We start from the raw sequence: 24,293 nt of genomic DNA, 5'->3' as shown, positions 1-24,293 counted from the left end.
GTTGGTCGCTGGGGCCTGGAGGCCCACTCTTCCACTGAGGTGCTGGCTGCGTTGCCTGACCAGAGACTACCTGACCGCTGCTGCCGGAGTCAAGGCGTACGCCTACCACGCTCCGCAGCATGACGGTTGAAAAAGTATGTCCTTCCGTTCTCGCTGCAGCAGGTATGAGCCCAGTGAGAGGCAAGATGGCTAAGGGAACTATAAAGGCAACACCTTGGACAGCCCTGGTCCTCAGCGGCAACAAAGACTCAAGGTCACACGGGATAAATTGAGAAACGATTACAGTCTCCTTGCGTCAGTTGCGTGAAAGGAGGAGCTTTTTGCGCCTGCGCAGCTAGCATCCTGCTAACCGCCTGGAGCCCCTGAGCTCAAGGAGTGGCGGAAAACAGGGGTGGAGTCTAACTACAGCACTTATTGGATGCCCCAGGGCATGTGAGTTTGGACCGAAAGTAACCGGTCGAGCCCAGGCGCGTGCACACCCCTCGCGCGTGGACTTTTTCCCTGCTCCCGCTGTGCGTAGAGGGCGCCATCTTGTCCTGGGTCTTTGTTCAGTGTAAATCTTAGGCCCAGAACCTTTCCACCTCTTCCCGTCCTTTTTTTTTTTTTTTGCTGACTGCCTGTTGGTATATATTTTTTAACTTTATTGTTGAATGTATTACAGATGTTCCTCATTTTTCCCCAATTGACGCCCCCTCCCTATTCCCGCCCCCCTCCTGCATTTCCCCACACTGTTGTCTGTGTCCATTGGTTATGCATATATGCATATAAGTTCTTTGGTTTATTTCTTCCCACTCCCAACTCCTTTCCCTTTGAGGTTTGTCAGTCTAGCAATGAATTTGTACTTCTTAATCCCTTCACCTTTTTCACCCATTCCACCAACCCCCCTTCCATCTGGCAACCAACAAAATGTTCTCTGTATCTATGAGAATATTTCTGTTCTACGTGTTCATTTTGTTTGTAGATTCCATTGTTGATAGATATGTATTCATTGCCATTTTGTTTGTTCATATATTTTATCTTTTTCTTCAAAAAGACCATCATTTCATATAATAACGGTTTGGTGGTGATGAACTCATTTAACTTTTTCTTGTCTGTGAAACTCTTTATATGGCCATCGATTCTAAATGACAGCTTTGCAGGATAGAGTAATCTTGGTTGTAGGTTCTTGCTTTTCATCACTCTGAATATTTCTTGCCACTCCCTTCTGGCCTGCAAAGTTTCTTTTGAGAAATCAGCTGACAGTCTTATGGGAACTCCCTTGTAGGTAACTAGCTGCCTTTCTCTTGCTGCTTTTAAGATTCTCTCTTTGTCTTGAACCTTTTGCATTTTGATGATGATGTGTCTTGGTGTGGCCCTCTTGGGGTTGATCTTGTTTGGGACTCTCTGTGCTTCCTGGACTTGTATGTCTGTTTCCTTCACCAAGTTAGGAAAGTTTTCTGCCATTATTGTTTCAAACAGGTTTTCGATTTCTTGTTCTCACTCTTCTCCTTCTGGCACCCCCAAGATGCGAATGTTGGCACGCTTGAAGTTGTCCCAGAGGCTCCTTACACTATCCTCATTTTTTTGGATTCTCTTTTCTTTTTGCTGTTCTGATTGGGCATTTTTTTGCTTCCTTATATTCCAAATCGATGGTTTGCTTCTTGGATTTACGTACTCTATTATTGAAGCTGTATAAATTATTCTTTATTTCAGTTAATGCCTCCTTCAATTCTAACTGTGTATTCATGATTTCTAACTGTTCCTTTTTTATGCTCTTGAGGCCCTCCCTAAGTTCACTGAGGTTCTCACTAAGTTCATTGAGCATCTTTATAAGAAGTATTTTGAACTCAGTATCTTTTAGGTTGCTTATCTCCATTTCGTTTAGTTCTTTTATTGGGGGTTTGTTCTGTTCTTTCATCTGGGACCTGTTTCTTTGTCTCCTCATTTTGGCTGCCTCCCTGTGTTTGTTTCAGTGTATGACTTAATGAGAGATATGGGGCTCGCTGAGACCAGATGCTGCTCGTTTGAAAGAATTTAGAAAAAGCCTGAAGCAGGATCCAAGACAGGCCAATCCTATGGTTAAGCAAGTGGCAACAGCTTGGGTGGGCTTGAAAGTTGGGTGGGGTGGGGCAGGGCCTCAGGGAGTCACCAGGGCGGGGCTACCAGTGTGAGCCAGGTTGCTGGAGTCCTAGATATGGCGACTGTCTGCCGCCCCAGGGCAGGGCTCACCAAAGGAACAAAGGCCTCTGACAGTATGTTTGTCCCGGAGAAAACCCCCTCTCCAGCCCTCGCTCCAGTGCCAAACAGCTCAGTTCTTCCCTGTATGACTCTGGTGCCCCTTGAGCTGCCTCCCCTCCAAGCTTAGAGGGAGAGAGTCCGATAAGTTTGTGCACGGGCCCTTTAGGGAGCTGCCTGGGGCTCCAGCCGCTTCAGCTTCCCTGAGCCTCAGTTCCTGCTGGTTTTTCCAGCCAGAAGTTATGGGGACTCCCCTCCTGACACTGGAACCCTGAGCAGGGCACCTGGTGTGGGACGGGGACCCCTCAGTCCTCAGGAAGGGCCTTCCCAGCCGAGGTATCCTCTTGATTTTTATCCGCCACACTTGGGTGTGGGACCAGCCTGTTGCGCCGCCGCCGCCCCACGCGCCGCCGCCCCTCCTACCAGTCTGGATGTGGCTACTGCTTTAATTTCGTAGTTGTAGGACTTCCATTCAGCTTGATTTCAGGTGGTTTTGAATGATAGTTGTTCTGTAGTTTAGTTGTAACTTTGATGTGGTTGTGGGAGGACACGATACCACGTTTACCTACGCTGCCATCTTGACCAGAAGTGATAACGGTATTTTTTAAATTTTATTTTTATTGTTGATACTATTACAGATGTCCCCATTCCTCGCCGCCCTTTGCCCACTTCCACCCAGCCCTCACCCCCTCCTCACCTCTGGCCATCACCCAACTGTGGTCTGTGTCTATGGGTTATGCATATATATTCTTTGGCTAATCTTTTCACCTTCTGTCATCCAGTCTTCCTTCCTGTTGGTATTGCAGTAACTTGAAATACAGCTGAATATGTGGACCTTAAACAAATTCATTCTGCATTTTGCCACAGGGATCTCGGTTTTGAACTACGTACATACTATAAGAGCCTTTCGTTCACACAGTGCATTGGCTTGCATTAGGCTAATTATCGTGCAAGCCCCCAGGAGAAAAAGCTCAGGGTTTTTCCTGCCTGCCATGCTGTCCCTTACTGGAGCTCCTCAGGCCCGTCTCAATCTTTGTTCTGGTTGCTAGGGATAGAGACTGTGGGTTCTGTAACAAAATGGCAGTGGCCACCGTGCTGTGACCAGTTTCAGACTTTTTAAAAAAAGAATTAATTTACTGATTCAACAAATATGTCAGACACTGTTCCATGTAGTGAGAGTACAGTGAAAACAAAACATGAATCCACTTATCACAGCTTGAGCTTAATTTTGCAAATGAAGCAATTAAAGCCCTATTCAAAAGAGAAAGATACTCCACCATTAAGTGATCACAGTGAGGAACTGTGAAGGAAATGTCGGGGAAAGTTGGGGAAGAAAAGATAACTGGAGTTTATGTGAGGGGGATGGAAGTGGGTGTAAGAAAAAAACAACACTGGTTATAGAATATATAGGTTCTTCTTTAAAACAAAGCAAAATAAAACAAAACAAAAAGCCCAGCTGGTGTTGCTCAGTGGTTGAGTGTCAACCCACGCACCAAGAGGTTGCTGGCTTGACTCCCAGTCAGGGCACATGCCCAGGTTGTGGGCCCGATCCCCAGTGGGAGGCATGCAGGAGGTGGCCAATGGATGTTCTTTCTCTCCCTCTCCCTTCCTCTCTCTCTCAAATCAATAAAGAAAAAATAAATTAAAAAAAAGCCCCACCACTCTTAAGTGTTAGCTCTTATTACATTATCCTCTGTAGTCTACTTAACACTTGTTTCTTTTTATTTATTTATTTTTGTTACAGATGTTTCTCCTTTTTTACCCCACTGACACCCTACTCCCCATCCCCCTCGCCCCGTCCCCGGCTTTGTTTTCCATGTCCATTAGTTATGTGTACATGCATATAAGTTCTGTGGTTTATCTCTTACTTCCCCCCGCCACTCCCTCTTGTGAGGGTTGTCAGTCTGTACCCTACTTCCATGTTTCTGGGTCTACCCAATTCCTCAGACTGTTATGTTCATTATATTTTATAAATAAGTGAGATCATGTGGTATTTGTCTTTTTCTGCTTGGCTTGTTTCACTTAGGATAATACTTTCCAGGTCCCTCCATGTCGTCTCAAAGGATGAGAGATCTTTCTTTCTTACAGCTGCATAGTACTCCATTGTGTATATGTACCACAGCTTTTTTTTTTTTTTTATCCTCACCAGAGGACATTTTTCCATTTTTTATTCAGATAGAGTGGAAGGGAGAGAGAGGGAGAGAGAGAGAGAGAGAAACATCGATGTGAAAGGGACACATCAAGTGGCCGCCACCCACACAACCCAACCAGGGCCGGGGACAAACTGCAGCCAAGGTACATGCCCTTAGTGGGAACCGAACCCGGGTCTCTGTGGACCGCAGGCTGATGCTCTAACCGCTGAGCCAAACCGGCCAGGGCTTACCACAGCTTTTTTATCCATTCGTCTACTGATGGATATTTGGGCTGTTTCCAGATCTTAGCTATTGTAAATAGTGCTGCTGCAAACATGGGGGTACATATATTCTTTCTGATTGGTGTTTCAGGCTTCTTAGGGTATATTCCTAGAAGTGGGATCACTGGGTCAAATGGAAATTCAAGTTTTAATCTTTTGAGGTAACACCATATTGTTTTCCATAGTGGCTGCACCAGTCTGCATTCTCACCAGCAGTGTACTAGAGTCCCTCTTTTTCTATACTCTCGCCAACACTTGTTGTTTGATGATTTGTTGATGGCGGCCATTCTGACAGGTGTGAGGTGATACCTCATTGTTGTTTTAATTTGCATCTCTCTGATGATTAGTGATGATGAGCATTTCTTCATATGTCTCTTGGCCACTTGTATGTCCTCTTTGGAGAGGTGTCTATTCAGCTCCTCTGCCCATTTTTTAATTGTGTTCTTTGTCCTCCTTTTGTTGAGTTGTATGAGTACTCTATATATTTTAGAAATTAACCCTTTATCTGATGTATCATTGGCAATGATGTTCTCCCATACAGTGGGTTGCCTTTCTGTTCTGATGGTTGTTTCTTTTGCTGTGCAGAAGCTTTTGAGTTTGATGTAGTCCCATGTGTTCATTTTCTCTTTTGTTTCTGTTGCCTTAGGTGATGTATCAGTGAAAATTCTGCTGCGTATGATGTCTGAAATTTTGTTGCCTACAGTTTCTTCTAGGATTTTTATGGATTCATGGGTCACATTTAAGTCTTTTATCCATTTTGAGTTCATTCTTGGGTATGGTGTAAGTTGATTGCCTAGTTTTATTTTTTTGCATGTAGCTGTCCAATTTTCCCAACACCATTTATTAAGGAGGCTGTCTTTACTCCACTGTATACTCTTGTCACCTTTGTCAAATATCAATTGAGCATATTGCCTTGGGTCCATTTCTGAGTTCTCTATTCTGTTTCATTGGTCTATATGCCTGTTCTTGTGCCATTACCAGGCTTTTTTTATTACAGGCTCTTTGTAGTATAACCTGATATCTTAACACTTGTTTCTTTTTCTTTTCTTTTTTTATTTCCCCAGAAGTAGACTTTGCTTAGGTCTTCAAAGTTACAAGCTAATGACCCCATTTGTGGAGTTTAATATTCTAAAACAATATATTGATGCAAAGAACATAGAGAAGAATGACAAAGAAATAATATTAAACATTGAATCAAAATAGAAATTGAAAATTTTACATCCTTATGTTGTATATGACAGGGAGGGAGGAGGGCAAGTGGAATAATCGGAGTAACTACATTCTCATCTCAAATGGTCCCTTCTCTTCTCAAATGGTTCTCTTAAGAGTTTGCTTTTTATTCTTCTAGTTGCATACATTTAAAAGCCACAACGTGTTCATCAAAGGAATCCTGGAATCAGCGCTGGCTGACGTGCCTTAGTGGTTAGAGTGTGAGCCCGAACATGGAAGGGTCTCTCTCACATCGATGTTACATACTCTCTCTCTCTCTCTCCCTCCCTCCCTTTCACTTTCTCTAAAATCAATAGGAAAATATCCTCGGTTGAGGATTAACAGAGAGAGAGAGAGAAAGAGCACGCGCGCGCGCGCGCACGCACGAGAGAGAAATCCTGGAATCAAAGAGTATTTGCTGAAAGATGTCTGAGAGCATGATTCTGTATGTATTTCCCCATAAACCTGGCAAATTTTCACCATGACCACATGTGGGTTGTGGTAGCTCTCTAGATATTAAAAGCAGGAACCTGAGAATGGGTCTGTATTGTATTTGCCAGTTTGAAAGGCAGGCTTCTAGACTGCTTTACAAATTAATGTGAACTACAGCCTGAAGGCTTGAAGAAATGAGCCTGAGTCTAAAAAGAAATAGGGTGCCAAAGAATAAGAATGAATGGCCCTGGCCGGTTTGGCTCAGCGGTTGGAGCGTTGGCCTGCAGACCAGAGAGCTGGGTTCGGTTCCTGCTAGGGGCACCTACCAAAAAAAAAAAAAAAAAAAAAAAGAATGAATGGTTAGCCCTGGCTAATGTGGCTCAGTTGGTTGGAGTGTGGTCCCGTGCACCAGAAGGTTTTTCAGATTCGACTCCAGTCAGGGCACATACCTAGATTTCGGGTTCTCTTCCCTCCCCGCCCACTGTCAGGCATGTAGGGGAGGCACCTATAGATGTTTCTCTCTCATTGATGTCTCCCCTCTCTCTCTCTCCCTTCCTCTCTCTCTCAAAAAAAGAAGAATTGGTGGTTAGATCTACAGCCAGGTGGTGTAATTCTTTTTGTTTTTGCTTTTGTTTTTTTAATTCTCACCTGAGGATATTTTTTCCATTGATTTTCAGAGAGAGTGGAAAGAGGGTGGGAGGAAAGGAGGGGGGGAGAGAGAGACATCAATGTAAGAGAAACACATCGATTGGTTGCCTCCCACATGGCCCCGAGGCCAGGGATTGAACCTGCAACCCAGGTACGTCCCTTGGGTGGGAATGGAACCCAAGACCCTTTGGTGTTTGGGCCTGTGTTGTAATTGCTGAGTCACATTGGCCAGGGCAGGTGGTATAAGTCTTTACCATAGAGCACAGCATTCTATTTCTCTGTTGTCATTTCAATGTCACACTGGAAAGTGAAAGGAGTTGGTATATGATTTGCATGTAGGTAAATATTTACCAGACAGAACAGAAGGCTGCCTAATACCTGTGCATACTGTATATATTTAAAAAAAATTTTTTTTTATCCTTACCCTAGGACATTTTTCCATTTTTTGTTCAGATAGAGTGGGAGAGACAGAGAGGGAGAAACATCAATGTGAAAGGGACACATCAAGTGGCTGCCACCCGCACGACCCAACCAGGGCCAGGGACAAACTGCAACCGAGGTACGTGCCCTTAGGGGGAACTGAACCTGGGTCTCTCTGGACCGCAGGCCGACGCTTTAACCACTGAGCCAAACTGTCCAGGGCTAAATCTTTTTTTCTTTATTGATTTTTAGAGAGAGAGGAAGGGAGAGGGAGAGAGAGATAGAAACATCAATGAGAGAGAACATCAATTGGCTGCCTCCTGCATAGCCCCCACTGAGGATTGTTCCCACAACCTAGGCATGTGCCCTGACCGGGGATCTTACCAGCGACCTCCTGGTGAATGGGTCAACGCTCAACCAATGAGCCACACTGGCCGAGCATATATTTTAAATTGTATTCTAACTGGCATGATATTTTAGCATATTTGATGACAGGAAACTAATTTCAGTATTTAAATAACTCCTAGCCATTAATAGGAATTGCCAGTAGGTTGTAATCACTAATAGCTAAGTGTTTAGTTGAGTGCTACATACTGTCCTAAATACATTAGCTAGTGGATTGCTCCCAACAATAATTTCAAGTAAATACTATTAGTATTCCCATTTTGCAGATGTAAAAACTGAGGCTTAGTGTGCTTATATAGGTTACATAACAATATGTTACATAGATCACATAATAGAATGATAAAGCAAGAATTTGAAGCCAGACTGTATGACTCCAAAACTTGTAGTGCTAACCACTATGTTCTGCTGCCTCATCACCAAACTGGGTCTGATCTTTTACCTCCACATATAGAGAAGATGAATTTTTAAAAACTGGCGTAATCCATTATTAACAGTTATTTTAGGCAATGGAATAAAACTGTTAGAAATACTTAAAAATTTTTAAGTAGTTTAGGTTTCAGGTCAACTATAAAGACAGTTCAATTTTTAATAGGATCAAGTTTATATTTAAAATTTTTTTTCTTTATTAATTTTAGAGAGAGAGAGGAAGGGAGAGGGAAAGAGAGGTAGAAACATCGATGAGAGAGAACATCCATTGGCAGCCTCCTGCATGCCCCCCGCTGGGGATTTGGGCCGCAACCTGGGCATGTGCCCTGACCAGGAATCAAAGCAGTGACCTCTTGGTGTATTGGTCGATGCTCAACCACTGATTCACACTGGCCAGGCAAGTTTATATTTTTATTTATTTATTTTTATTTTTAAGTTTTTCTTTTTATTGATTTTAGAAAGAGAAGAAGGGAGAGGGAGAGAGAGAGAGATAGAAACATCAGTGAGAGAGAACATTGATTGACCACCTCCTGCATGCCCCACACTGGGGATTGAGCCACAACTTGAGCATGTGCCCTGACTGGGAATCACACCAGTGACCTCTTGTGCATGGGTCAACGCTCAACCACTGAGCCACACCAGCTAGGCCAAGTTTATATTTTTAAAGCAAAGTCTCTTTAAACTGAGGACACAAGTGACGTTTTATTCCGTCTTGCCAAAGATGAATATCGTGCTGTGGCACCTTCCATCTTGAAATAAAAATGTGGCATATTGCAGGAATGTGTCACTTTTGTTCTAATTGGAATTTTTCATGTATCTGTAGCAGATTTCAGGAATTCTGGCATTAGCTACATTATATTGGAGTGCTTTACATGGTGCCACTCCATTCAAACCTGATTCAACAAAGCTTGCCCCAGTGAGGCATAGGAAGTATTATGTCAGGTGATGTTTCTGTCCCCAGGGGTGGTGACAGTTAGCAGGTTTCATTTTATTCTGAATGCCTCAACCCCCCCTCCTTCTGATAGAAAAAAGAAATAGAGGGTGACCCTGAAAGAAAAGTGAGGCAGCAATAAATTAAAATAAAATGTCACTTTGATTAGATAGAACATTTACATCCTAGTGATGACATTTTACCCAGTCTCATTGCACAGGGTAAAAATCAGTCAGTTAATCTCACTCTGATTTTCATTGAGGTTTGGAAAACAGTTAGCTATTGGATAGGTTAAGGGCCTGTGTATGAAGTCCCTATTTGGAGAGGGGGTAAAGTTGACAAAAGCAGAGATTTGTTCTTTATAAAGATCCATTTAATAGTTAATTCTTAAGGATATAGGAGCCTTTTCTGAATTTTTTAGTGTAAAGAGCCAGAATTTTAATTTATTCTTGATCAGCATGGTATAGTAAAAGGAACCCCAAACTAGAAGTTGAGTCTGAACTTGGGTTCTAGAAACACAGAAAGGGCCTTAAATCATTTAAAGTATAACCTTTTATTTAATAGATGAGGAACAGAGAGAATAAGTGATTTGTCCAAGATCACACAGACATTGTTAGCTTCTCCTCTACAGCCTTCTTTTTTATTTAGTATGCTTTTTGGGAATCACCCACGTGACTTTGAATTAAATGTTCAACCAGTAAAGGACCTTTTTAAAATGCTTAAAGAGCCCTGGCCAGTTTGGCTCAGAGGTTAGAGTATCTGCCTGCGGACCAGAGAGTCCCGGGTGCAGTTCCTGCTAAGGGCACGTACCATGATTGCAGTTTGTCCCTGACCCAGTTGGGGTTGTGTGGGTGGCAACCACTCAATGTGTCTCTCTCACATCAATGTGTCTCTCTCTCTTCTCCCCCTTTCTCCTTCCCACTCTATCTGAAGATAAATGCAAAAAAAAAAAAAAAAAAAATTTCCTCAGGTGAGGATTAAAAAAAATAATAAAAATAAAATATTTACAGAGACTTCTGGTCAAGATGGTGGCATAGCCCTGGCCAGTTTGGCTTAGCAATTAGAGCGTTGGCCTGCGGTCCAGAGAGACCCGGGTTCAGGTCCCACTAGGGGTGCATACCTCAGTTGCAGTTTGTCCCTGGCCCTGGTTGGGTTGTGTGGGTGACAACCACTTGATGTGTCCCTTTCATGTTGATGTTTCTCTCTCTCTCCCTCCCACTCTATCTGAAAAAAATATTTTTTAAAAAACATCCTCAGGTAAGGATTAAAAAAAAAAAAAAAAAAAGATGGTGGCATAGCTAAACTCTGTAGTTGCCTCCTCCCACAACCACATCAAAATTAACTGAACCACAGAACAACCATGATTCAGAACCACCTGAAATCAGGCCGAATGGAAGTCCTACAAGTACGAAATTAAAGGAGGCCACATCAAGACTGGTAGGAGGGCCTGGCCAGTGTGGCTCAGTGGTCGAGCATCGACACATGCACCAAGAAGTTGCCAGTTTGTTTCCCAATCAGGGCACATGCCCAGGTTGTGGGCCCAATCCCCAATGAAGGGCATGCAGGAGGCTGCCAATGGCTGTTCTCTCTCATCATTGTTTCTATCTCTCCCTCTCCTTCCCTCTCTCTCTAAAAATAAATAAATAAAAGACTGTTAGGAAGGGCTGGTCTCACACCTACATGTTGGTCCCACACTCACATATGGCAGATAAAAATCAGGAGGGATTCCTTGGCTGTGAAGGTCCTTCTAGGGAAGCAAGGGGTCCCAGTCCTACACCAGGCCACCCAGCTCAGGTTTCCAGTGCCAGGAAGAGAAGTCCCCATAATTTCTGCTGTAAAAACCAGCAGGAATTGAGGCTGAGGGAGGCTGAGGCTTCTGGAGTCCCAGGCAGTTTCTCTTAAAGGGCCTGTGCACAGACTTACTTGGACTCGCTCCCTCCAGACTCCAGCATGGGGGAGGCAGCTTGAAAGTCACCAGAGACAGCCCTGGCCAGTTGGGGTCAGTGGTAGAGTGTCGGCCCATGGACCAAGGAGTTGTGGGTTCAATTCCGGCCAGGGCATGTACCTCGGTTGCAGCTGTCCTTGGCCCTGGTCAGGGTGGTGTGGGAGGCAAACAAGTCCATGTGTCCCCCTCATGTTGATGTTTCTCTCTCTTTTTCTCTCCCTCTCTCTCCCTGTCTCACCCTCCCACTCTATCTGAAGATAAATAAAAAAATGTCCTCAGGTGAGGATTAAAAAAAAAGAGAGAGAGAAAGGCACCAGAGACAAATGGGGAAGAACTGAGTTGTTTGGCATTGGGGTGAGAGCTGGAGAGGAAGCTTTCTCTGGGAGAGGCATGCTGGTGGAAGCCGTTGTTCCTTTGGTGAGCCTTTCCCCTGTAGGGCAGGCAGACAGGTGCCATATCTGGGACTCCATCATCCTGGCTCAAACTGCCCATCCCCCTCCGCCTGGTGATTCCCTGAGGCCTTGCCCCACCCAACTTTCAGGCCCACCCCAGCTGTTTTCAGTGGCTTTACCATAGGCCTGTCTTGGCTCCTGTTTCAGATTTTCCTAAATTCTCTCAAACAAGCAGCATTTTGCCTCAGTGAGCCCCATACCTCTCGCTAAGTGGCTTCAGGCCTGGCACTAGAAGCAGCAAGCCTTGGTTCACAACTTGGCTTTGCCTGGGTACCTCTAAACCCAGCACAAGAAACAGCCATCAGCAGATCCCTTTGTAGCTTATGCATGGAGGCCTTGGGTAGAACACAGGCAGTGGCGGACCTTGCCTCAGAGCCAGCACACCCAGTGAACAGCTTCAGACCATGTCAAAGCACCACCAACCAATCACCTCCACAAGCAACACACTCAAGTATTGGACTAAGTGGGTACCACTGCACAGCTGATGCTCCACGGTAGTCGGTGGTCAGTGGGTATAGTCAGTCCTTGCAGCTGATCAGCCTGATTAAATCCCTCCCATTGATGTGCCAACAACAATCAAGATGCAATGGCAACCGAAGGCTTTACAGTCCACATGAGGGGTGCACCACAAGAGCCCAGTTGGGGTGATCAGGGAAGCTGTGCCACTGGACCCTATAAGGATACCTACTACAATAGGCTACCCCTAAAGCCTAGGAGACAGCAACTCTACTTAGTACACAGAAACAAACACAAGGAGGCAGCCAAGTTGAGAAGACACAGAAACATGTCCCAAATGAAAGAACAGAACAAAACTCCAGGAAAAGAACTAAATGAAATGGAGATAAGCAATCTAACAGATGCAGAGTTCAAAACACTCGTTATAGCATAAGGATGCTCAAGGAACTTAGTGAGAACCTCAAGAGCATAAAATAGGACCAGAAATGAAGGAAGCTCAGTCAGAAATGAAGGAAGCACTAACTGAAATAAAAAATAATTTACAGGGAATCAATAGTAGAGTAGATGAAGCCAAGAATAAAACCATTGATTTGTAATATAAGGAAGCAAAAAATACCCAATCAGAAAAGACAAAAGAAAAGTAATACAAAAAAAAAAAAAAAAATGAGGATAGTGTAAAGAGCCTCTGGGATAACTTCAAGCATACCAATATTCGCATCATGGAGGTGCCAGAAGAAGAAAAAGAAGAAGAAATTGAAAACTTATTTGAAAAAGTAATGACAGAAACTTTTCTACCTTGGTGAAGGAAACAGACAGACACATCCAGGAAGCACAGAGAGATAAACAAGATAAACCCAAAGAGGCCCACACCAAGACACATCATAATGAAAATGCAAAAGGTTAAAGACAAAGAATCTTTTTATTTTTAATTTTTATTATACTATCCAGGAGGAAGGGAGAAGGAGAGGGAAAGGAAAGGGGAGAGAAGGGGGGAGAGGGAGGAGGAAGGGAAAGAGAAAGGCTCCAGTGAGCTCTTGGGACAGAAAGCTCACCCAAAGAGAGAATCTTAAAAGCAGTTACTTGAGACTTCCGGTCAAGATGGTGGTGTAGATAAATGTGGTATTGCGTCCTCCATAACCATATCAAAGTTACAACTAAACTACAGAACAACCATCATTAAAAACTGCCTGAAATCAAACTGAATGGAAGTCCTACAACTACAGAATTCAAGAAGCAGCCACATTGAGACTGGTAGGAGGGGCAGAGGCAGACGGGCTGGTCCCACACCCATGTGTGGCGGATAAAAATCAGGAGGATACCTTGGCTGGGAAGGTCCTCTCTGAGGACTGAGGAGTCCCCGTCCCACACCAGGGGCCCCGCTCAGGGTTCCAAGGAAGAGAAGTCCCCATCACTTCCGGCTGGAAAAACCAGTGGGAACTGAGGCTCAGGGAAGCAGACGTGGCAGGAGCCCCAGGCAGCTTCTCTTAAAGGGCCTGCGCACGGACTTATTGGACTCACTCCCTCTAAGCTTGGAGGGGAGGCAGCTCAAGGGGTGCCAGAGACATACAGGGAAGAGCTGAACTGTTTGGCATTGGAGCGAGGGCTGGAGAGGGGGCTTTCTTCAGGACAGACGTGCTGTCAGAGGTCTTTGTTCCTTTGGTGAGCCCCTCCCTTGGGCGGCAGACGGCCGCCATATCTGGGACTCCAGCAACCTGGCTCATACTAGTTGCCCTGCTCTGGTGATTCTCCGAGGCCCTGCCCCATCCAACTTTCAGGCCCACCCAAGCTGTTGCTAGTTACTTAATCATAGGATTGGCCTGTCTTGGATCCTGCTTCAGGTTTTCCTAAATTCTTCCAAATGAGCAGCATCTGATCTCAGCTAGCCCCATATCTCTCGTTAAGTAATACATAGAAACAAACACAGGGAGGCAGCCAAAATGAGAAGACAAAGAAACAGTTCCCAAATAAAAGAACAGAAAAAATGGAGATGAGCAACCTAACAGATGCTGAGTTCAAAATACTGCTTATAAGGATGCTCAATGAACTTAGTGAGAACCTCAGCAAACTTAGTGAGGGCCTCAAGAGCATAAAAAACGACCAGTCAGAAATGAAGGATGCACAGTCAAAAATGAAGGAGGCACTAACTGAAATAAAGAATAATTTACACAGATTTAATAGTAGAGTAGATAAAGCCAAGAAGCAAACCATCCATTTGGAATAGAAGGAAGCAAAAAACATCCAATCAGAACAGCAGAAAGAAAAAATAATCCAAAAAAATTAGGATAGTGTAAGGAGCCTCTGAGACAACTTCAAGCATGCCAACCTTAGCATCTTGGGGGTGCCCGAAGAACAAGAGAGAGAACAAGAAATCGAAAACCTATTTGAAACAATAATGGCAGAAAACTTCCCTAACTTGGTGAAGGAAACAAACATACAAGTCCAGGAAGCACAGAGAGTCCCAAACAAGATCAACCCCAAGAGGCCCACACCAAGACACATCATCATGAAAATGCAAAAGGTTCAAGACAAAGAGAGAATCCTAAAAGCAGCAAGAGAAAAGCAGTTAGTTACCTACAAGGGAGTTCCCATAAGACTGTCTGCTGTCTCAAAAGTAACTCTTCAGGCCAGACGGTAGTGGCCAGAAGTTAGTGGCAAGAAATATTCAGTGATGAAAAGCAAGAACCTACAATCAAGATTACTCTATCCTGCAAAGCTGTCATTCAGAATCGATGGCCATATAAAGACTTTTCCAGACAAGAAAAAGTTAAAGGAGTTCATCACCACCAAACTGTTATTATATGAAATGTTGAAGGGTCTTCTTGAAGAAAAATATAAAATATATGAACAAGCAAAATGGCAATGAATACATATCTATCGACAATTTAATCTACAAACAAAATGAACAGGCAGAACAGAAACATTCTTATAGATACAGACAACATTTTGTTGGTTGCCAGATGGGAGGGGTGTTGGGGGAATGGGTAGAAGAGGTGAAGGGATTAAGAAGTACAAATTCATTGCTAGACTGACAAACCTCAAAGAGAAGGGGGTGGTGGGTGGGAAGAAATAAACCAAAGAACTTATATGCATATATGCATAACCAATGGACACAGACAACAGTGTGGGAAAAGGCGGGACGGGGGTGGGAGTGGGGAGGATGGGATCAATGGGGGAAAAATGAGGAACATCTGTAATACAGTCAACAACAAAGATTTTTTAAAAAAATAGCTGTTAGTTACCTACAGCGGAGTTCCCATAAGACTGTCAGCTGATTCCTCAAAAGAAACTTTGCAGGCCAGAAGAGAGTGGCAAGAAATAGTTAAAGTGATGAAAAGCAAGGACCTAAAACTAAGATTACTCTATCCTGTAAAGCTATCATTTAGAATCAATGGCCATATACAGAGTTTCCTAGACAAGTAAAGGATAAAGGAGTTCATCACCACCAAACCAGTATTATATGAAATGTTGAAGGATCTTCTTGAAGAAGAAGATCAAAACTATGAACAATAAAATGGCAATAAAAACACATCTATCGCCCTGGCCGGTTTGGCTCAGCGGTTGGAGCGTCCACCTGCGGTCCGGAGAGGCCCGGGTTCGGTTCCCGCTAAGGGCATGTACCTCGGTTGCAGTTTGTCCCCGGCCCTGGTTGGTCGTGCGGGTGGCAGCCACTCGATGTGTCCCTTTCACATCGATGTTTCCCTCTCTCTCTCTTCCTCTCTCTCCCTCCCACTCTGTCTGTACAAAAAATGGAAAAATGTCCTCAGAAGAGGATTAAAAAACAAAACAAAAAAACCACATCTATCAACAATTGAATCTACAAAGAAAATGAAGCAAAACAGAAATAGACTCATAGATACAGGGAACATTTTTTTTTCTTTGTATTGATTTTAGAGAGAGAGGAAGGAAGAGGGAGAGACATAGAAACATCAGTGAGAGAAATCATCGACTGGCCGCCCCCTGTGTGCCCACCCCACTGGGTATTTGGCCAACAACCTGGACATGTACCCTGACCATGAATTGAACAGGTGACCTCTTGGTACATGGGTTAATGCTAAACCACTGAACCACACTTGTCAGTCCAATACAGAGAACTTTTTGTTGGTAGCCAGATGGGAGGGGGATTAGGGGGGTGGAGAAAAAGGTGAAGATATTAAGTACAAAGTGGTGGTTAGACTGATGAACCTCAAAGGGAAGGGGGTAGGGGAGGCGGGAAGAGGTAAAACAAAGAACTTACATGCATAACCAATGGACACGGGCAATAGTGGGGAAGGCAGGAGGGGGGCAGGAGCGGGTAGGAGGGAGTCAATGGGAGGGAAAAAGGGGGTACATCTTTAATACATTCAACAATAAAAATAAGTTTAATTTGTATTTCTTTTAATCATCACCTGAGGATTTTTTTTTTTTAAATCCTCACAGGAGGATATTTTCTATTGATCTTCAGATAGGGTGGGAGGGAGAGAAAGGGGGAGAGAGAGAAACATTGACCTGAGAGGGACACATTGACTGGTCACCTCCCGCACAACCCTGACCAGGGCCAGGGAAGAACCGCAACCGAGGTACATGCCCTTGACCGGAATCAAACCCACAACTCATTGGTCCGCGGGCTGATGCTCTACCACTGAGCCAAACCAGCCAGGGCCAAAATAAGTTTAAAATATTATAAACTTGAAAATAAAATAAAATGCTTACAGACAACTCTAGCCAATATGCTCCCTTCTTCCTCCTTCATTCTCACTTCTTAAGGTACGTGATTAGTGAAATTATGTCAGTTGTCTTTTTAGTTCACCTGGATTACATGCCCTCTCTATGTGAGGGACTTTTGGTTTCTAAGATTCCACACCCCTGCTCCTTAAACATCATGAGAGGAAGTATTCAGTTTTCCTTAGGTGATGAGGATTCAAATGAAGGGTAATTAGGAAAATAAAGCATTGTCTCAATACTCTTAGAATCAGAGTTGTGGAAAAACAAGGAGGATGGCTCCTCCTTGGTCAGGCCCCAGGAAGACCCGCTTTTAGCTGCCAATTATTGGTCTTCCCTTCAGAAGTGGGCTTCTAATGTTCCTGTCTGCACTGTCTTGGAACTTTCCATAGCCCATTTTCTTTTTTAAAAAATCTTTATTGTTGAATGTAAAATGTATTACAGATGTTCCACATTTTTCCCCCATTGACCCCCTCCTCCCCGCTCCCGCCCCCCTCCCACCTTTTCTCATCCTATTGTCTGTGTCCATTGGTTATGCATATAAGTTCTTTGGTTTATTTCTTCCCACCCCCCCAACCCCTTTCCCTTTGAGGTTTGTCAGTCTAGCAATGGATTTGTACTTCTTAATCCCTTCACCTTTTTCACCCATTCCCCCAACCCCCCTCCCATCTGGCAACCAACAAAATGTTCTCTGTATCTATGAGAATGTTTCTGTTCTACCTGTTCATTTTGTTTGTAGATTCCATTGTTGATAGATATGTATTCATTGCCATTTTGTTTGTTCATACATTTTATCCTTTTCTTCAAAAAGACCCTTCATCATTTCATATAATAACAGTTTGGTGGTGATGAACTCTTTTAACTTTTTCTTGTCTGGGAAAGTCTTTATATGGCCATCGATTCTAAATGACAGCTTTGCAGGATAGAGTAATCTTGGTTGTAGGTTCTTGTTTTTCATCACTCTGAATATTTGTTGCCACTCCCTTCTGGCCTGCAAAGTTTCTTTTGAGAAATCAGCTGACAGTCTTATGGGACCTTCCTTGTAGGTAACTAGCTGCCTTTCTCTTGCTGCTTTTAAGATTCTCTCTGTGTCTTGAACCATTTGCATTTTGATGATGATGTGTCTTGTCTTGATGTGTCCCCTCTTGGGGTTGATCTTGTTTGGGACTCTCTGTGCTTCCTGGACTTGTATGTCTGTTTCCTTCACCAAGTTAGGAAAGTTTTCTGCCATTATTGTTTCAAACAGGTTTTCGATTTCTTGTTTTCTCTCTTCTCTTTCTGGAACCCCCAAGATGTGAATGTTGACACGCTTGAAGTTGTCCCAGAGGCTCCTTACACTATCATCATTTTTTTGGATTCTCTTTTCTTTTTGCTGTTCTGTTTGGGTGTTTTTTCATAGCCCATTTTCTTTATGTCTGCCTCTCTAATTCTTCTATTGTAGTAGTTCACAGACTCCAATAGTATCAGACTGGGAAGCTCCTTAAATCATCTCACTCCTAGAGATTCAGAACCTGTAGATCTGAGATGGGTCAAGGAATCTGCATTTTTAACAACTTCCACAGGGGATTCTGATAGGGATGGGGTGGGGGTTAGGACCACACCTTACATATAAACACCCCAAACACAATGGTATCTTCTGGTCTTCAAACTTTTTTATAACATATCCCTATTAAAAACAATATTTGAGCATACACCTCCATTATGTGTATATTTTTGTACATATTTTTGTAAACTATATACAGTCGATCCTTGAACAACATGGGGATTCGGGTGCTGACCCCCCAGGGAAGTAAAAAATCCACATAAAACTTAAAAAATATTTTTTTTCTTTATTGATTTTTAGAGGGAGAGGGAGAGAGAAAGAGAAACATCAATGAGCTACAACATTGATTGGCTGCCTTCTGCATACCCCCTACTGGGGATTTGGTCTACAACCTGGGCATGTGTCATGACTGGGAATTGAACTGGTGACCTCTTGGTGCGTGGGTCGATGCTCAACCACTGAGCCACACTGGCCGGGCCACATAAAACTTTTGACTCCCCAGAAACTCAACTGCTAATAGTCTGTTGCTGACTGGAAGACTTACCAATAACATAAACAGTCTGCTAATACACATTTTGTATGTTATATGTATTATATACTGTATTCTTACAATAAAGTAAGCTAGAGAAAAGAAATGTTATTAAGAAAAACATAAGATGATGGAAAGAGACATGACTTGGGGTGGTGAACACACAATACAATATACAGGTGACATAGAATTGTACACCTTAAGCCTATATGATTTTATTACCCAATGTAACCCCAATAAATTCAATTAAAAAGAAAAAAAGAAAATCAGCCTGTCCAGTGTGGCTTAGTGAATTGAGCATCTTCCCATGGAATTGAACTGTGGTTCAATTCCCGGTCAGGACACATGCCTGAGTTGTGGGCTCAATCCCCAATAGGGGTCATGCAGGAGGCAGCCGATCAATGTTTCTTCCTCACACGATGTTTCTATCTCTCTCACTCTTCCTCTCTCCAAAAAGAAAAAAGAAAAGAAAAGAAAAAGAAAATCATAAGGAAGAGAAAATATATTTATTGGGGAAAAAAACATGTATAGGTGGACCCACACAGTTCAAATCCATGTTGTTCAAGGGTAAAATGCATATGTATATAGTACTATTCTCAAACTTATATAAATATAGAAAATAAAAATGGAAAAGATAAAAATAAATATAAATACATTTGAATATTTCCTTTCGGTACTTCAGTGTATCCCTTGGGCTGCTTGCACCTCCCTTGCTACCATTCCGTGTGGCTTAAATTAAGCCATCCCTATAGAGTGCCTTTATTGGGCAGAATAAAGGCACAGGAAAGTACCAAGTTGTCTCAAGGATCAGTTCTTATAAGCCTTTGGTTTAAGTGCCAGCTTCTTGTTTTAGTCAAATAATGGTTGGGGTGGGGATGGTGACTGTGTTTGTCTGTATTACATGATGCGTAGCAGGCAATTTACCTGGAAGGAGCCCTGTGAACCAACCTGTCAGCAGAAAGGCAGAATCTGTGAGCATGATAGCTGCCATGGGTCTTCCATCATAGGATTATTAACTATTTCTAAGCATGGCAAAGTGCAAAGGTGACTCCACAGAGGCTATGGATGAGGCTGTGTGTGCCCTCTGCAGCTTTGCATGGTTTCCCAAAAGGAAGTCTGCTCTGCCCCAGGCTGCTGTGCCAGGATGTGTGTGTTTGTGTATGTGTGTATAGTGTTTGCCCACTTCTCTCTCATTCCATTTTTAGCATGACTCCCTGGCCTGAACTGGGATGATCACTCTCAGAATTAAAGGCAGCCAGAACACCAGTACTCAGAGCCCTGGAGAATAGCACCTATACTTGAGTGGTCAAGTGTCTACAGGTAGCTTAATGAGAATTAGTAACTGAGTCCCAGAACCCAAATGCAGTTCTTCCCTCTGCATCTACTCTGCTCTTGGATATACTTCCAGTGGCCAAAGGGGCTCCACTTTTCCTGTGCATAATTTGTGGTTCTTTGATATTGCTCTCTTGTCCAAGGGCACCATTTTGTAAATAGAACATCATTTTCATGAGTTAGAGGAACCACATGGGACAAGTAGACATAGGGCATTATTAGAGCTGAAAGTCAGAACTGGATAAATCCCAGACACTCTTCAGAAATCATATGACTTAATAATTAGTTATTAAAGTTGGAAGTGGGTTCCCCACATTCCTTTTTTTCCAAGTAATTTTTTTTACCCCTACTTATATTTTCAGCTTTCTTCTGTTGCTCTCAGGTATTTGAGTGCTGGTGTTCTATACTCTCAAAGGCTAGGAAGGGTGGAATGCTGTTTAGAGAATTCTGCAGAGGAGAGAGGGACAAGGTATTTCTTGGATTCAGGGCAATTAGTAGTCATGTATATGTGTCTGTTCCTGATTGATAGGGATATTTGAAAATAAGTTACTTAGAATTTTATTGTTTTTAACTAAGCTTTATACTATTGAAAATCTCTAGACTGGAAACATTTTTTTTTTCTGACACTTTGTCTTTTTCCAGTTGGCAGGTATGCTTACTATTTTTGTGTTCTGCTTTTTACACTTTGCATTATCTTATCTAAAGATATCTGCTTCTCAACCTGTTCTATATACTTGTCATTTTTAATGGCTGTCTATATAATCTCATTCTTTCTTGAGATTCATAAATTTATTCCACTGAATCTTCTGTACTTCTACTTTTTTGCAGGGTATGGAGAGAGATTTGCTGCATTTCAGAATCTAAACTAACATTTCCTTTTCTTCACTTTGAGGGTGCACGCAGGAAGCTATTGGGCACACCAAGGTATTTATATGAATTCTCTTTCCATGTCTATGGGTCTGGCTGGGCTACTTGAGAAATCTCAGCAAGAGGTCTCAGATACCAAACTAGGGGAAAAAAATTAAACTGAAAGAGTGTTTAATATTTCCAAAGAGTCACTTAGGTTCTATTACTGCCATGTTCAAAATGTAGACATAGTTCATAACTGTGATTAAAGTGACTTTAACCATTAGCCACTGTAAGATATGGCAGTGGGCTATAACCGGTTCATCATTTGGAGTATAATGATTAGCTAGAGCTATTTTTCCCTAAAGGGTCAGTTATTTCTCTTGTTTTCTCCAAAACTTCAGCTTTAGTAAGGAGCCATCATAAATTCTGTGACATAGTTGCCTCCTTATCTGTCTTGGGAGTTATAGACTGAACATATAAGACAATTCATGTATCTCTGTATAATGAGTTGAGTTTTATAAATCATAAATTTTCACTTAACATATAGGTGGTGTTGGGTGCCAGTTAGAAAAACTGATGTAGTTGCAAAGTTCATGACTGTCATAAATCATTCATGCTAAGGTAGCCTAGATCCATGCTGCCCTCTGAGGTAGACCAAATTCAAGGTGGTTGTTAAACACAAACATATGAGTCTCGGTGATTGTTTATCAAAATCAAATGGGGTTGCCCCGGCATAGTAGCTCAGTTGTTTAGAGCAGTGGTTCTCAACCTTCCTAATGCCGCGACCCTTTATAATACAGCATGTTGTGGTGACCCCCAACCATAAAATTATTTTTGTTAATACTTTATAACTGTAATTCTGCTACTGTTATGAATTGTAATGTAAATATCTGATATGCAGGATGTATTTTCATTGTTTCAAATTGAACAGAATTAAAGCATAGTGATTAATCACAAAAACAATATTTAGTTATATATTGTGAAATATTTATTTCTAATTACAAATAAATGAGATTTTGTCTTGAAGCATGGTGTAGCATGGGTAACAGTCCTAACATAACAACAGTAAACTACATTGCTACATTTTGTAACAGTATAGGTAAAAAGCTAATGTCAGTGTGAAGGTTGAGATTGCATCTTTCTCACCAGATCAGAAATTCTCGGGGCAGTCTTTACAAGAGCGCAGTGAAGATCATCTTCCACAACAAGTCTACTTCTGTATTTAGACTTGATAACCAACAAGCTAGAAAACCCTGTTTCACAAAGATATGTTGTTGGAAATGGAGAAGGTGCAACACAGTCTCAGACAGAACAGGATACGACTGCAAACACTTGATCCAGAATTTTGTAACTGGCATTGTAGAGAAATCAGTTCTCGCTGCATCGCTGATAATAAGTTCAGTGAACTCCTCTTGTATTGTCTCAAGAATATCTTCAACTTTGACTGGGAATGGGATTCTGGCAAGTGAAATTGGGGTGTCAGGTAGATTTGGAAAGTATGATGAAATTTCATCTGCAAGCATGTGCAAGTGTTCTTTCACAGAAATTATCATCATAATCCTTTTGTCTGGTTCAATGTCATGTTCGACAAAGAAAGCAGATAAGGTAGGCACCATGTAAATTTTATTTTCATCTAATTTTTTTTGGCCAAAGCTGAAGTTTCATTTGGAATGATCAGATCTTTTCAGACAAATCGAGGCATGTTGCATTTGGTCCTTGCAGTGATAAATTTAACTCATTCAAAATGGCAAAGATGTCAACCAAGTAAGCTATTTTCTGCAGTTCACTTTTATTACTGAAAAGTGCTTCAAACTGCGGTCTTGCTTTCTGATTAAAAAACCTTTTGAGTTCATCACAAAGCTCAAAAACACATTTTAAAACTTTTCCTGTCGACAACCATCTCACTTCAATGTGAAATAGCAGAGCATTGTTCGGGGCATCCAACTCGTTGCACAGTTGCAAAAACATCCGACTGTTTAAAGTGCTCGCCTTAAAAAGAAAAAAGAATCCAAAAAAATAAGGATAGTGTAAGGAGCCTCTGGGACAACTTCAAGCGTGCCAACATTCGCATCTTGGGGGTGCCAGAAAGAGAAGAGCGAGAACAAGAAATCAAAAACCTGTTTGAAACAATGATGGCAGAAAACTTTCCTAACTTGGTGAAGGAAACAGACATACAAGTCCAGGAAGCACAGAGAGTCCCAAACAAGATGAACCCCAAGAGGCCCACACCAAGACACATCATCATCAAAATGCAAAAGGTTCAAGACACAGAGAGAATCTTAAAAACAGCAAGAGAAAAGCATTTGGTTACCTACAAGGGAGTTCCCATAAGACTGTCAGCTGATTTCTCAAAAGAAACTTTTTAGTCCAGAAGAGAGTGGCAAGAAATATTTAGAGTGATGAAAAACAAGAACCTACAACCAAGATTGCTCTATCCTGCAAAGCTGTCATTTAGAATCGATGGCCATATAAAGAGTTTCCCAGACAAGAAAAAGTTAAAGGAGTTTGTCACCACCAAATCATTATTATGTGAAATGTTGAAGGGTCTTCTTGAAGACAAAGATAAAATATATGAACAAACAAAATGGCAATGAATACAGATCTATCAACAATGGAATCTACAAACAAAATGAACAGGTAGAACAGAAACACTCTCATAGATACAGAGAACATTTTGTTAGTTGCCAGTTGGGAGAGGGGTTGGGGGAATAGGTGAAAAAGGTGAAGGGATTAAGAAGCACAAATTCATTGCTAGACTGACAAACCTCAAAGGGAAAGGGGTTGGGGGGGTTGGGAAGAAATAAACCAAAGAACTTATATGCATAACCAATGGACACAGACAATAGTGTGGGAAAAGGTGGGAGGGGGGTGGGAGTGGGGAGGAGGGGGTCAATGGGGGAAAAATGTGGAACATCTGAAATACATTTTACATCCAACAATAAAGATTTGAAAAATAATAATAATAACAAAAATAAATAAATAAATAAAAAATAATGCAGATTGAAAAAAAAATAATAAATAAAGTGCTCGCCTTGCCCCGGCCAGTTTGGCTCAGCAGTTAGTGTCAGCCTGCGGTCCAGAGAGGCCTGGGTTTGGTTCCCGCTAAGGGTGCGTAATCGGTTGCAGTTTGTCTCCGGCCCTGGTTGGTGGTGCGGGTGGCAGCCACTCAATGTGTCCCTTTCACATCGATGTTTCTCTGTCTCTCACTCTTCTTCCCCCACCACTCTATCTGAACAAAAAAGAGAAAAATGTCCTCGAGTGAGGATAAAAAATAAATAAATAAATAAAGTGCTCGCCTTTACAAAATTGAAAGAACTGATGATGCTTTTCATTACTTCTTGTAACTCTTGTGGTAGCGTCTTCATTGCTAACATTTGCTGATGAATCATAC

At 42.4% G+C, this 24,293-nt stretch overlaps 1 long non-coding RNA gene across 1 annotated transcript; it reads left to right on the top strand.

The window, feature by feature from the left end:
- The first annotated feature begins 355 nt into the window (after positions 1-355).
- On the top strand, positions 356-22,086 carry LOC118643500. Its single transcript, XR_004962002.1, has 3 exons — positions 356-432; positions 20,882-20,977; positions 22,052-22,086. It is a non-coding gene; the product is annotated as an uncharacterized LOC118643500 (long non-coding RNA).
- Positions 22,087-24,293: the final 2,207 nt, after the last annotated feature.

Source organism: Molossus molossus, unplaced genomic scaffold (genome assembly GCF_014108415.1).
Source record: "Molossus molossus isolate mMolMol1 unplaced genomic scaffold, mMolMol1.p scaffold_m16_p_4, whole genome shotgun sequence".
NCBI lineage: Eukaryota > Metazoa > Chordata > Mammalia > Chiroptera > Molossidae > Molossus > Molossus molossus.
The sequence above is the reverse complement of the archived record's forward strand: the minus strand, read 5'-3'. Positions and strand labels throughout refer to the sequence as shown.